Consider the following 14,350-nt stretch of genomic DNA (forward strand, 5'->3'; position numbering starts at 1 on the left):
CAATCGGGTTGTACGCAAAAGTGACGTTGAACTACGTAGCTGTATGTAATATACAGGTTTTCGACTTTTCTGTTCGGTGAGACAAGCGTTTTTCAAGCCCAAAGTGAATCTATTTTCGATGTTTATCCTGTGCCCCTGAGATTGGGAGAGCATTACGAACTCTGTTTATATATATAATTTTTAGACAAACATTTGAAAAGTATGATAAAAATAAAATTTTCAAATACTCGAGGATGAACAACACGCTCAAGCGATCACATATCCTAATTATCAATTGATAAATTCGCTAAAGAATAAGAATCGATCGATAATTGTATCTCGACTCGAAGCATTGGTAAATGCTAGTTTTGAACTTATTTTCCTACATAACATAAAAATACAATGTCAAACGTCCGATTGTACTTCATCTTATATATAAAAATGAAATGGTCTGTGTTCGTATCCGCATAACTCGAAAACGGCTTGATGGATTTTTTTCATTTCTTCAGCAGAAACATTCGTTATCGTTTCCGACGGGTTTATATGATATTTCCTTATGCGAAAATCATGGGCAAGATGGAGTAAATCGTGAAAAACTAAAATTAAGATACGTATAGTAATTTCCCATGGGCAGTTCACAGCGCGCATTTTCGCCTACTATGCAGGACAACGTCTGCCGGGTCGACTAGTTTTTAACATAAATTGGTATTGCGTATTAGTTAGGTTTACATTAATATGATAACTTTATGTTTTGTTAAAATGTTAAAATTTGAAAAATTATCGCCGATGACAACTCGCCTACTTTTCACACCTAAAAAGTTATCAAATGATAATGAATCACATACAGTCGCTGGTTTCCTACCCGTCGCTGTCAACACCAGGCGCTAACGTACATGTGAAAATAGCCAGCATGAGTTAACCACCCGAAGTTTGTATGGTGAAAGACATCTAACGCGGGTTTTCTAAACAAAAGGAACTTTACACGAAAAACTATTTGGTACCATGGTAGTTATGTAGGAAGTTATCCGCTACTACGCCTACCAAATTTTTTTTCGATTGAGGTGCCTATTTTCGAGATATTAAACATTAGATGCCTTTCGCCATACTGATTTCCAAAAGTTAACTCCTAGTGTGCCGCTGTAAGCACGCTCAAAGCAGGCGATTCATTTCAATAATTATCGCATGAGAATGATTCAGCCAAACCCTGGCTGATAGTGTACCGCTGTAACCATCACCGATGCAAACTGGAACAGAAACTAAGCACCCGCCACTAAGTCAGTCTCGGTGGCTCATTACAGAAAAGCCAACGTGAAAGCAGGGCTGTCAGCGGCATTCGGTGGTCATCCTATAGAGGATGTCGAAGTAAACGCGACAAAGAAGTTTTACAGTTTATTGATAATTATTATTATTGGTCCACGTGAGTTGCTGTCAGACACCTAGGAATCAGCAAAAACTAGCCGAAAAAAGATTCCCAGAACGCATCCACGCAGCGAAGAATATTCCCTTTAAATTACATTTGTCGTCTATGCCGGCTTGAGGTCTGCAGTTAGCCTTGCGAATAAAGGCGCAGAATCTGGAGATGGCGAGATCGATTCTCGATCCGATCTAGGATGTTTTCGGGTGGGAAACTTTCTCCATACCCTGGGCATAGTGAATCCATTGTATTTGCCACACAAGATACAAACTAATACAATGCCGGGCAGAGCAAGCTTTTAAATAGTAACTAAAGAAATGCTAATAGATAGTTGAAAAGCAGGTCAAGTTCCAGTTGGAATGTAGTTCTATGGAAAAAGAAGCATCGCAACTCACGAGATTCATTGATTCAAAGTTTTCAATAGTAAATATTATCAAACATAAATATTGTAACACACTGGAGTCGGTTTTTTCGCAGAGTATTTAGGGTATTATCAACTGTTGAACTGGGGTGGCCCAGCTGCTAGACAGTGGGGTCCCTACTCCATCACAGATTGGGAGATGCTGCTAAATCTGGGTAGTAATGCCGGTGGGATAGTTCCTTCTCTTCTATATAGAGCGGAATAATTTGTTCAGTGTACTATATTTGGTTTTACGTAGTTTACGTCGAGCTCGTGTCTTGTATACAACCCCAAATTTTTTTTCTGAAATAAATAACTCCCCTTGTTATAATTTTGTTATGCATTGTTGATCGGGTAGGAGGATCATACCAAAGTTTCAAATTTGGGACTACCATGAAAATAAATCAAGAAAAAAGAGCCAATAACTAGCCGGCTGGGGTATCTAGTCAGCCTCGCGAGTAAAGGGGTATGATTGCCAATCCGGAGATGGTGAGTCCGGTCTAGGATGCTTTCCAGTCCGGTCTAGGATGGTGGGTACACCCAATATTTTTTTTACACGGTTGGTATTTCTCAAATTCTCGGTTAACCTGAACTTTCACAGCTTTTGAAATACCACCTGAATTTTATTTGATTTTTTGTGATTTTTTTCGTGGGGTGAACTCATAGTTTTACAGACGCTAAAGGTCATAATCGACTAAAACCCAATTGCGCAAAAAAAAAAGAACCGAATGTATACGGCTCAAACCTTAGCCTATTATGCTGTGGTTGAGCACATGTATCGATTTAAATATTCATATTTTGAAGATCTAACCGAAATTATGCCTCCAAACGACTTTCTTACTTTTGGTTATTACGCTAAGTAGTCAAAAACAACAATATTGTTCACAATCTATTATTTAATCCATCAAAAGTTTCGTGCGAAGTGGACTTTATGTTCGGCCAATTTTCCTAATCTCGGCTCTGGTGTTGGATGCTTTTTCAGCCCATGAAATATTGATGCATTAGGGTGAAAGATCCGATAGTCGTGGGTGTTCCTATAGTTGCGGTAGTGTTGTTTTTATAAAATCTACGAACTGAACGCAGCAACCCATGTAGTCCATCAATTTGTTGACATGTCAGTAGACGAAATAAAAGAAAACAGGTTTGGATTTTCCTCAAAATAGGTAAGTATCATTAAATACCTTATCTTTTTCTCGGCTTTGCACCAATTGTTGCGGTAGTGTTCCCATAGTTGCGAGTCCCATATGAAAACAATGGGATTCGCAACTATAAGAACACGAATTAAAAAAATACGTAACTATTGGAACACTGCACCAATAACTGGAGGTAGTATTTTAGGTGGCAATAATGGATTCTGCTGCAATTACAACACTTTTTGGATGAAATATGTTTAACAACCTTTTTATATACTCTTGAGGTAAGTGCAATTAAGTATAGACTTGGTGGAAAGCAAGAAATAGTGGTGGAACGTGCTTAGCTCCTCCACCATTGGGTCTTTTACCCTATTCACTGTAAATCGTTTGAAAAAGCCTTAAGGTAGCCAATTATAATGTGCTGCTTCAAGTGAAAATCGTCAGCCATATTTTGGCAAACGAGTGTTCTAATATTGTTTATAAAAGTCTTGGTTGTGTCACTATACTGATGAAAATAGTGAATTTAACATGAATGCTAAAATAGTGTAATTGTTATCTGTTCATCTAATGTGCGAAAATAGGTAAGTCCATTTCAAAAACTACATTATTGGGCAAAAGAAAAATCTCTTGCACTGCCTGCCTACTTAAGTGGTTGCTAACAAACCGAGTCAAAGCAAATTTTCACGCAGGTTTATTGAGTTTATCAGTTGAAGAAGTATATGAATCTTGCGTAAGCATTGGTAAATATCTCTCTACAAAACAATGTATTATTGTTGAATTATTGATTAATTTAAGTGATGAGCCAACGTTGCATCCAGGCCTAACATTATCTCCAAGCCAGCCATTATGCCAGCCACTATGCCAATTTACGTTTATTTGATGCACATATTAGAAGCATGAAAATAAACGTAAAGTTAAACGAACGTACTGTATTTTTAAAACTAATTTAATTTAAAATCACACGATCATGTAAAACTCATGCAAATTTAATTGAAATTTTAATTAAATGGATATAAATTTACATGATTTTTGGATTTATATTAAATAATTTTTATTTTTACATTAGTTATCGTATTAAAAGCCGTTTATTTTTAATTTTTTTCTGTACACAGTATAAAAATATATATTTGATGTAACAAAAAGGCTCCGTTTGATTCGACTCATTTTTATATATTTTTCTAAAATTAGAGATTGTTATTGATATGAAGCTTGTATTCAATATTTCGTACTAGAAAATGTTGGATGTAAAATAACAGGCTATTAAACATGAAAATATGGATTAAAATATTTCCATAACGTGCAACTTATAGAATTTTAAACACTGCACACAGTATAAAAATGTTACAGCATATATGATGTAACAAAAAGGCTCCGTTCGATTCGACTCATTTTTCCATCACTTTTTAATATTACAGGTCGTCGTTACTATGGAGCTTTTATTCAATATTGTGTACAAGAGAAAGTTGGATGTAAAATAAAAGGCTAATGAACACAAAAATATGCGTTCAAATATTTCCATAGCGTGTAATTTTCAGAATTTTTAACTGTGCAGAACAACTATAAATTAAAAAAAGAAGTTGTCCATGAAAGATTTTTGGACTAACAATCTAAAATAATTTAAAATTTCATTCTAAGTAAAACTGGGTAGACATGAACTAGACGACATAACAATTAAGTAAAATTGAAATCCTTTCTCTCTCGGCATTCGCTGAGTTGGCAATATAGGAAATTTTAACAATATTCGCAATGTTTTCTGGAATTTTAGTGTAAGACCGCATTGGTCCGTTCGATTGCACTGCCCATGATCGCATATTTGTAACACTCGCATTTTTGTTCATTTTGTAAGAAGTCTGTGAATCGTTCAGAAAGCTCAATTTACTGCATCTAATCCCACAACAGTCAAATAGGCTTTACTGCCTTGCTTATCTGTGGTACGCTGGAAATAATTTTGTGGGGAGGATTAACAAACGATTTTCAAAATCAGTAAAAATGCAAATGTTACATTTATGCGATCATGGGCAGTGCAATGCTTAAACCTAGTGGTTCGGTCGGCTAAAGTTTAATAGAATTTCAGATCTTCCAAAGCTGAAGACCGGTGGTGGAATTAGACTGCGATTCAGGTGCTCAAAGGATAATTTATCACTTGAAATACATTCGATAGCATAATTTATTTCTGAAATGATGATTACACATCATGAAAAACTTCAAGTCCGTACTGGACGAGGAAACTATTGAATGAAGCGGAGCGGGCAGCGAAAAATTGGAGAGGCAGAGATCCATCCCAGTTGACCATGTGGTGCTTGGTCATTGGGTATGGGACTAACAACCCTGGGGGTATCAGAGAAGCGCATTCGTCTCCGGAGATTCCGTAGTTTGACCTGGGACCTTCGTACTTGGGGTACCAAAAGATTACATGTTACAAGTGAGTGGATTGCTTATATTGTTATTATATTATTCAAGTTGTGAGATTTCAATACATACAACGATTATATTATGGAATGATTCGAATTCTTAAACTGTATGAAGCGACAATGAATTGCCCGCTTTGAGCGTGCTTACAGCGGCACATTAGGAGTTAACTTTCTGAAATTACTATGACGACAAGCATCTAAGGTTCAATTTCTCAAAATTAAGCACCTTCATCAAAAAAATATTTGGTAGGCGTAGTAGCGGACTTCTTCCTACATAACCGGTACCAAATAGTTTTTCATGAAATGTTCCTAACTTTGAGAAAACCCGCGTTAGATGTTTTTCGCCATACAAATTTTTGGCGGTCAACTCCAATTTGATAAAAAGATATATTGGGTCAACTCATGCTGGCTATTTGCGCATATATGATAGCGCCTGGATGCTGGCTGCGGCGGGTAGAAAACCAGTCACTGCCAATAATTCATTGGTTAAAAAGTCAAAAAGTCAAAACCATCAGACTGTCAGAAAAAAGTTCTGGTTAGGGATCATCTAGATCTGTGTATAAAACCTTCATAGCATAAATTCAGGATATGAATGTCAGAGCCAGGTCTTTTGTGGGGCTCCAATAACACACTGTTTTTCATATCCCTGCCAATTTGTGTCGAATTTGACTGGACGAGAAATTTTAATACAATACAAAACGCATAGTGTTTCCCAATGTGCTGCCCAACTCGAAAAAAATGCAGCACGGTTTCACGAAATTCATGTATTTGAAAATTCACATCCTACGTTTATGACGTAGAACTAGATGCTCCCCTGCCAAAATCCAGTAAGATTTTTACAACCCATATGTGAAAATGTACTTTCAACGGAAGAGCAGCTAGGCGCAGCTTATCTTGAAGATGGTTGAAGAGATATTCGATCCGCCATTGGTAGGACTGCAACCGCTGCACTTGGCACGGTGTCCCAGGATAAAAAAAAACGGCTGGTATGAGGGCGAAGAATGCAGCATGGGTGAGGTTGCTGCAACACCGCACAAGAGCGAACGAGGCACGATATAAACGGGCGCGGAACAGATATAAGTCGATTTCCCAGAGGAAAAAGCTCCAGTAGCAAGATCGAGACCGTGAAGAGACAGAGCAACTGTACCACGCTAATAACACACGAAAGTTCTATGAGAAGTTGAACTGTTCGCGTAAGGGCCAGGTGCCACAGCCTGATATGTGTAACGACATAAACGGGAACTTTATTACGAACGTCGTGAGATGATCCAAAGGTGGTGGCAGCAGCACTTTGAAGAACACCTGAATGGCGATGTGACAGACAACGGTGGCGGTATGGTAATGAACCTGGGAGCACGCGTGCAGGACATACGTCTTCCGACTACGGATTTCCAGGAAATCCTGGAGGAGATCGGTCGCCTGGAAAACAACAAATCCCCTTGGGTTGACCAACTACCCAGAGAGCTGTTTACATACGGTGGTGAGGCACTGGCTAGAGTGCTGCACTGAATCATTACTAAGATTTGGGAGGAGGATGTTTTTTTCCCTAATAAAGAATAAAAAAAAGGAGGATGCTTTGCGGCAGGAGTGGATGGGAGGTGTCGTGTGTCCTATCTACAAAAAGGGCGATAAGCTGGATTGTAGAAACTACCGCGCAATCACATTGCTGAATGCCGCCTACAATGTATATTCTCAAATTGGTACAACTTTCAATAAGTCATAGACAGAGATGACATATGGCACGTAACTTTGAGAAGATGGAGGAAGCCTACATAAAACTGAAGAGGGAAGCTAAGCGGTTCGGACTAGTCATCAACACGTCGAAGACGAAGTAGATAGGAAGAGGTTCAAGAGAAGACAATGTGAGACACGCACCGCGAGTTTGCATCGATGGTGACCAAATCGAGGTAGTAGTAGAATTCGTGTACTTGGGCTCACTGATGACTGCCGAAAATGATACCAGCAGAGAAATTCGGAGACGCATAGTGGCTGAAAATCGTACGTACTTTGGACTCCGCAAGACGCTCCGATCGAATAGAGGTCGTCGCCGTACCAAACTCTACGGACACGAGACCTGGACGATACTCGTGGAGGACCAACGCACACTTGGAGTTTTCTAAAGAAAGTGCTGCGTACCATCTACGGTGGGGTGCAGATGGCGGACGGTACGTGGAGGAGGTGAATGAACCACGAGTTGAATGAGCTGCTGAGAAAACCATTCATCGTTCACACCGCGAAAATCGGACGACTGTGGTGGGCCGGGCACGTAGCCAGAATGTCGGACAGTAACCCGGTGAAAATGGTTCTCGAAAACGATCCGATCGGCACAAGAAGGCGAGGTGCGCAGCAGGCAAGGTGGATCGATCAGGTTGAAGATGACTTGCGGATCCTCCGTAGACTGCGTGGTTGGACACGTGTTGCCATGGGCCGAGCCGAATGGAGAAGACTTATGTACTGCACAGCTCACTTCGGCCTTAGTCTGAATCAAGGCTGTTATCGATCATTTAGTAATTTGCGTTTGATCATTTAGTAGTTTGTGAATAACTCATTACAGAATCTGAATTTCAAAATGTGTCGTATGGTGGACTTCTAGTGCGAAGGTTTCACTACAACTCTGCCTAATGGATTGTTGTTAGAATTCCACTAATAACGGAGTTATTGCGCTAGTTGCAGTAGCTTAAACTAAATGATTGGAGTTTTGTTATTTATTTAGTCTAAGTTACTGATACTATAGCTATAACTCGGCTCCCGAGCAAAGCTTGAGAGCAAATCGATAACTTGTTTTGATGTTTTTCTTTTTTTTTTTTTTGCTTTGTTAATGTGTTTTTTTTAATTCTAGGATTAAGTTCAACACAGTTTTGATTGTTGTGGAATCGCCGAATATGATTACTTAATTTGATATTTTTTTGGTCGTTTTAATGGTCAAAATAACAAAATGTATAGCAGAAAAATCTTATTGTGACATGAAATCGAAAACTATTCCTGCTATCGATGAGAGCAAATCGAAAACTTATTTTGATATTGGTTTCGATAACAAAATAAGTACTCAGTTAGATGTCAGATTATACAATTCAGAAATCTACAGCAAAATGAGATCAAAATATGTAATCAATCATGATGATTTATATTTGAAAACAAATTATGATTTCAATTTGCTGTCAAAATCAAAATATGTTTTCTACATGCTCTCATTATGTTTTCAGACTTTGCTCGGGTTACTAGTAGATTTCAAACAACGAACTATTTGGCAGAGTTGTAGAAAAACTTTCGCAGTAGGGGTCCACCATTCAACACATTTTGAAATTCAGCTTCTGGAATGAGTTATTCACAAACTACTAAATGATCGAACGCAAAATACTAAATGATCGATAACATCCTTGGTCTGAATAAACAAATAAAAAAATGTGAAAAGTTACATACAATGAAAATGGTACATACAAAAATGTTCACCAAAATTTTTTTTAGCAATAAGTGGAAAAAAAAACAATCAATACCTTATTATATAATTGGCATGATTCATTTATTCATTGTCCGATTCCGAAAAGAAAGGTAGATATCTCTATTTTGACTCTTTCCATTGAGTTTTGCCCAACAGCTTACTCCATATGTTTGGTCACTTTCCAGTGAAAACAGACATACAGTGACCGGCATAATAAAAAGCCCACTAGCCGTTTTTCATACAAAATGGTCAACTTTGGAGATCTAGATCTCGATTGCGTGTGAACCAATTTTGCTGAAAATTTGACCAGATCTCAGATATAACTTGAATTTTACCACACCTGAGTTTCGACCATAGGGTAAAAAATTATTGATTATTTTGATTATTAATTATTGATTATTTTAAGATTCTTACAAAATCCAGTCTCCATGATAGCCCAAAGTTTTCCAATCTGCTAAAGTTTTGGTGAATTCGGAAGATTCATGTGTTTTGGAACTAGAAGCATATTATTGGCCTCGTGCCACTGCAACATTTTCCTAAGATTGTGATATGAGTAAAGGTCAGCTCAAAATGGACAAGAAACCCTATGATTTTTCAGAAATGGCAAGAGTGGCTTTCGAAGATACCTTTGCTTATGTATTCCACAATGTATAGTTCCATCAGTAGCGATAGAAGCGCATTTTTTTTTTGGCAACGACTTCGAGTTGAAATCAACAACAAAACATTCCGGCCCTGGTATTTTCTCAAAGTCGGTATTAACGGGCTACAATGGGATGCATTCATATTGTCGGTATGATTGTACAAATAATACACATTAAACTAGTTTTGCTCAAATTTTCATAATTTTTACTCAATCAAAAATAAAGATAAAAACAAAATCTGTTACATCCTTTTAATTATATAACCGAAAAATCCTTAGCGAATTTCCCGAGATAGGCTTGGAACTGTTTCTATGAAAATAAAAAAAAATAATAAAAAAATATTGGACCCCATTCTTGTATGCTTCTAAATCTGGCCAATGAGAGTTCAAACGAAAATTCTTTTGTAAATCTTTGCAAAAAACAATTAAATATTATTCAAGTATGCCGCAAAACAGTTGATCAAATCCATATAAAGGTCTAAGTAGAATGTGTTCATAAGTCGTTTTCGCTGTTCAACAAAACTCGGCCTCTAGTAGCTTAACAGATGTGCCTGTTCCAGTATTACTGTTGAGATCGAAGAACATAGATCTGAATATATATGTTCAGTTGAATGTTCAATGACAAGCTTATAAAATATTAAAAAATCACTCTTATTAAAAAAAAAATAGTCGGAAGTTTTAAACTCTGACGAAAACTTACAAGAATTTTTCACAAAATGTTGAACACCGAAATGGACTCGATCGACAGTGGTGGTATATTCTCTTCTTACTGGATGTTGCAACTGATTCACTAGTAGTACGCATTATGGAGTACGTCTTAGGCATAGATGCACACTACTCGAAGGGAGAAGGTTTGATTTTCGCCAGGGCGTTCTTCGAATTTACACTAGAAGTACAGCATGAAGTTTATTCACAAAATCTCATTAAAAACCCTGATTTTCATGCGTCCTTCATTTCAAATTTCAATAACACTATTACAAGACAAAAATAACTCACAGAATCTCAAAAGTTAGTGCAAAAATGAGCATATTTTTAACATTTGTTTGGTATGCTCAGTCATGCATGACACTTTGCGGAGCCGCAACTCCCAAGTATGAAAATATTAGGATTACAATACCCATCGAACTCTCTCAGTAATAGAGATTACATTATTTTTTTTATTATGTACTCCACAATATCAACAAGTCATATTCGTGAGGGATTTTCCTGGGCTTTGCAACTCCCCGTCTCACCATGTAAGATGATTTTAATTCAAATTATGCTTTTAATTTATATGGAGCCTGAGAAAATAATAGACTCCTCCTTTCCCCGTTAGACTTTACATAATTAAATGCGGTCCTCGCCACCTTTACAGTGTTCTATGAAATTGGAATGTCATACACTTATCATGAAATTAGGAAGAAAGTATGGTTTTTTTTTATTTAAACGTTTTCGACAAACATAAAAAAGAAATTTAAAAACTGTATTTAAGCTGATCTAAAAAATCTTGTGCATAAATCGTAAAAATACAATGAAATACACTCAAACCAGATACGATTAAAGGACATCGCGATTAAGAATCCTCAGTCAACACCACGCAATTCTCTATAATTAGCACAACATATATGAAAATGAGACACGTGTTGGTTCAATCACACCATTACTAGGAATCAATTTAATTTTCCGCATAATGAGTGATATGACCCACAAGACAAATGAACAGCAAAGGCATAAAGAACTCTTGACAGCACATATGTGCAGTGCTCTACATCGCCATAAAAAATGTTCACCACCAGCTGGCCATGACACCTCCCCCCCCCTACACTGGGACTCTAGTTACGCCTATGGATGGGCTACGATGCAGTGGTGTCAGGATACACCAATAATCAAATTGCATTAATATGGAATATATTCAAAACTAGATTAAGGAGGGAACATCAGGCAACTTATTTGTAATAAGAGTTGATGGGTCTGCTTCTGTTTGTTTCTACGATTCATTAAACGACAATATCTATTTGATACAAATAAAAAAACAGGGCCGAATTGAATAATTGTTTGTGGTAACTACTTGTGGACTTGATCGATTCGAATGCAACATGTTTCATTCGATAGGGTAACCTTCCAAGTTTGACATAGTATTTTTTGTTTTTACACTATCAGTGTTCTTTAAGAAAAAGTACTGATAATATATACTTATGCACAATACCTACTAAACAGTTGAGTTACACTAGTTGTAAGTTGTAGTTGTTTGATTGTACTTTTGGGACTGATTTTCCAATTCACTGTGTAGTCTGTTCGGTATAGGAATGTACTTACCTTAGCGTTGTGACAATATCAATAGTTTTTAATATAGCAGAAGATAGCGGTATAACAACAAGCACCAAACGTGATACGATGGGCACAAAAAGTTGAATATATTTCCCAATCGAGAAGATTATTGTCAGATGTTGTTATTGAACCTGCCGCCTTGCATTAGTGATTCCATCTACAGGATCAAGTTTCTTTGATGAATTGATATTATTCGAACTTACTATACAGATTGCTTCCTATATAGGAAATATTATCCGGTATGAATATTTTTCAAAAGATTAGAATCACGAGAACATTTAATTGTCCCAATTATATAGATCACAAGTTGTATTAGATGCAACACTCACTCTAAAATAATGAATTCGTTTCTCGGAGATTGATTCCACCAGTGGTCTCTATCCGTTGCACAATTCAACACTTCGTATCCTTCTATTTTCAGCGAAGTTTATTCTGATGTACGCTCTCGTCCTGGTTCATTCACATCACATAAGCTTCTGCGTCGGTATTACATACTCCATAATCTGGCGTGTAGCAGTTTAATTCGATTATTCACTGCACTGAATTACGACCTTCTCGTATCAATTGTATTTCACTTAGTATGACACATTTTAGTACGATTGTCTTCACTATTTCGCCATTGGTATTTCTCCTTGCAATGATGGGAAATATTGAAGATTTATCACATTGAATTAGTTTCAAATCACGGTACCAATGAAAATAATCGAATCCGAAATCACCAAAATCACTTGTTCTCTCGAAGTCGATTCGCGGAAAAAATATACGTGTTTTAAGCGCCAATGTTTGAGTATGACTAACTACTTTACGGAATTCGCTATTTGATTCGATAGCATGTGGACGAAAAATATCACTACTCTCAACGACTATCGAGTGTCGTTTGTGTGCGCACCAAGCATGCCTTCCACTGTTGGGTGATGTCGAATTTTGTACACACAATCATATGCTCGCCTATCGAACAAGGTGCTCGTGCATACAAGCAAAGTCGAATCGTTCGTCGATTTTAGCAGAAAGCCACAAATATCAACGATTGCATGGTAAACATTCGGGAAAGACTTGAAACCTGTGCACGTGATAACCACAGAAAACCGCTGTGGTATGTCTATCTTTTTCTCCCAAGTTTACTTTCCAAATGATTGGTTACCATTAAACCGAGTGGCTCTCCATAAATTCATTGAAGGGTCTAAGGCTTTCCCAAATCTTCTTTTCGTCGATTATAGTTCCTTGTACATTTCATTCATGATAAATTTACCAAAGTGTTGGTGACTGCGTATGCTCTCAATGATGGAAAAAGAGACAATGCCAAAAAGAGAAAACATATAAACGTAGGAACACGCCCCTTCGGCTTTGAATGTATGAGCGAAAAAGAGATGTCAGTACAACGCGCTTCATCGATTCTGCCACCGGTACCGGCATGTGTTCGTAGCATGTCTTGTTTACAACCTGTAACCGAAGCATAAATTTTCTTATGGATAGCATTGATGACATAAATTGTTTCAAAGACTGTAATCTACATCATAATATGATTAGTCGTGTGCTATCCTGGATGATTGCTGATGGTGAAACTTCGTGGAGCTGTGAGAATCGATGAAAGCGCTTACCGCAAGAGTAATAAAATTCAATGAGGTGTTTACGCCTTTGATTGTTCAAGTCATGTATCTGGCGAAATAAAAGTCGGAAGTGATATGGAACTACAGTTGTTTTATCGCATAAAACAGTGTGTTTTGAAATATTTTGTAGTTTGAAATAAAAAGGTTGCTGTTCAATGGCTAATGCTCTACTTCCGGTGTAGGTTTTCAATATAATTGCAATGGTATTTTTTTCAAATGATTTATCATAGTCGGTGATCAAGACATAGAAAAGATCCAGTAGAAGTTGTTTAGCTGAAATCAAAGGATTTTTGCTATCGAATACTACTTAACTAATATATATATACATATAGATTCCTAAATAATGCCGAACTTCTTGTTGCAAAATGGTTTTAACTTTAACTGAACATATCATTCTTAAGAGTTGTTTTGTCAACAAAATGATAATGCGTTGCGTAACGATTGATTGTATATTATATGCAGTAAATGGCTTAATATATACTGCCGCTAACCGCAAGTCGAGCACATCTGTATATGGGCCTCCATATACAGATGTGCTCGACTTGTGGTTAGCGGCAGTATAGTCTTCATTTGCATAATTCATGCAAATCTTTACCAAAATTCTCTCACACTTAAAATGTAGTAATTTTATTCACATGCCGATAGGTATACAATGAGTAAAATTATTATTTATTTGCTGTCTATGGTCGCATATCAGATGGATTTTCTATTCATATAGGACAAATATGCGATTGTGGATAGTATACTTACTTTGATTTTGGATGATTAAATTGCCACTTCATCATTGATAACATGATTATGTTGAAAATTAATTCTGGAAAGTGGAACTCAGAAGAGCAAACTGACAATTTTCTTATTTTATCTTATCTTATTTTACATACAATAAAAAATTGATATAATGAATGAATAAAGATAAAAAAAAACAAGCAAACTAATTTGGCATATTCCAATATTCGGATATGTATACACATACTAGCTGTATGTGCTCATCCTTGTTTGGTAATAAAGAATAGATTTTTC

The 14,350-nt window shown here is 36.9% G+C and overlaps 1 protein-coding gene across 1 annotated transcript in view; it reads right to left on the bottom strand.

Moving 5' to 3' along the window:
- LOC134219450 (homeotic protein Sex combs reduced) overlaps positions 1 to 12,576 on the bottom strand; it is a 61,601-nt gene extending 49,025 nt beyond the window's left edge. Inside the window, exon 1 of the mRNA XM_062698184.1 lies at positions 12,053 to 12,576. The gene's annotated coding sequence lies outside the window, so the exon portion shown is untranslated. The remainder of the gene's footprint in view (positions 1 to 12,052) is intronic.
- Positions 12,577 to 14,350: the final 1,774 nt, after the last annotated feature.

This window comes from Armigeres subalbatus, chromosome 1, assembly GCF_024139115.2.
Source record: "Armigeres subalbatus isolate Guangzhou_Male chromosome 1, GZ_Asu_2, whole genome shotgun sequence".
NCBI classification, from domain to species: Eukaryota; Metazoa; Arthropoda; class Insecta; order Diptera; family Culicidae; genus Armigeres; species Armigeres subalbatus.